The sequence below is a fragment of the Sinocyclocheilus anshuiensis genome, unplaced genomic scaffold, assembly GCF_001515605.1.
Source record: "Sinocyclocheilus anshuiensis isolate Anshui unplaced genomic scaffold, SAMN03320099.WGS_v1.1 scaffold208, whole genome shotgun sequence".
Lineage (NCBI taxonomy): Eukaryota > Metazoa > Chordata > Actinopteri > Cypriniformes > Cyprinidae > Sinocyclocheilus > Sinocyclocheilus anshuiensis.
In genome coordinates, this window is record NW_015557186.1 from 509740 (window position 1) to 511225 (window position 1486).

Below are 1486 nucleotides of genomic sequence, written 5' to 3' on the forward strand. Positions count from 1 at the left end.
GTAACATATTGTAAATTGTAATTTATTCCTGTGATGCAAAGCTGAATTTTCAGCATCATTACTCCAGTCTTTTTCATATTTAAATTATTAAAAAATGGGCATTCCCACAAGGTTGTGTATTATATAAATTGTTTTTGAATTGAATTTTTAACAAAAATAACTATCATGATCCCAGCTAAAAAAAAAAAAGTTCTAATATGTCCATTATGTTATGAAAACTTTATTTCTGAATGTTCTCTGAATGTACAAAATGTTGTTTTTAAAACTTTTATTTCTTTTGTTATGCAAACATTAATGGAATGTTTAGCATTTTATCATTTTGCAAACATCGTTACGTTTGAATGTTCTCTGAACGTTCTGAAACAAGTAGTTACATTTAAAAATGTTAGACGAAGGGTCAACTACAATGTTTCCATGAACGATGTATAAATAACATTTTGAGAACATTATTAAAGACTCAATAACTCTGAACAAACATTCTATTAATGCTACTGGAAGAACGTTTGTTTACTTTAAAAGAACCTTTAAAACTTTAAAATAACTTTTTCAGAACATTCCCTGTTAGCTGGGAATATATATAGTTTCTGACATTTAAACAACTCATACTGGGAAATAATATTTTGGTCACACCACCCACCGCTAATTCATTATCCAATAGCTCCTATATTTTAATTATACAGCAATTTTTCTTTAGAACAGCATGCACTGATTAGATTCACAAAAAGGAGCATAAATTAACGATTTAAAGAGACTGATTTCACCGAATCTTTTCTCAGATTTATAGCTATGATGCAAACTCAGATGTGTCTGGTAAATGCATCCTCATGGGCTCAACTGGTGCGTGTTGCAAGAACTGCGTGCCGAAGTTAAACTTCAGAGTCATCTGTTGTTTGGCTCCGATCATGTGAGCCGCTCCTGGGGTCGTTTGCTCCAAACGCATCCGTACAGTGCAGTTTAACTGCAAACAGAAGCGTACGGTTTGTATTGATTACACATAAACACAGCTGCAATTACCGTGCAGCGATCTTCCTCATCCGTCAGCCGTGACGAACCGTTTGTGTTTAAAATCGCCTTAGCGTGAACAAACTACAAAAAACTGCTTTTCTGATTTCTTCTGTCACCTCGAAATCAAACCAAGCCGTCGAACCTCAACGAAGGTGCTTTTGTTGAGAACAACACGCTGGGATGCCACATGTGCAACGAGCATCAATTGCAACCAAATTGGCACGTCCAGAGCTAAAGAGGTGTGACTAATAATTCTTCCAGAAAATAATAACGTATAATTAAGGACAGCAGGTGGCTTCCATTTGGCTGCTTGGAGCAGTAAAAGGCAAAGCTTCTGTAGTCTGCAGACGCCTGCTGCTCGACGCTGTTGAGCACACGCAAGTGGAACGCCAGTCTGAGCTTTAATGGGCTGTGTGTGTGTGTGTGTGTGTGTCTGTGTGTGTGTATGTATATATATATATATATATATATATATAAGTCT

The 1486-nt window shown here is 36.1% G+C and overlaps 1 protein-coding gene across 2 annotated transcripts in view; it reads right to left on the reverse strand.

Moving 5' to 3' along the window:
- The window catches only part of LOC107678782 (cysteine-rich motor neuron 1 protein-like), a 65379-nt gene that overhangs the window by 27222 nt on the left and 36671 nt on the right, over positions 1–1486 (reverse strand). The gene's annotated exons all lie outside the window — the stretch shown is intronic.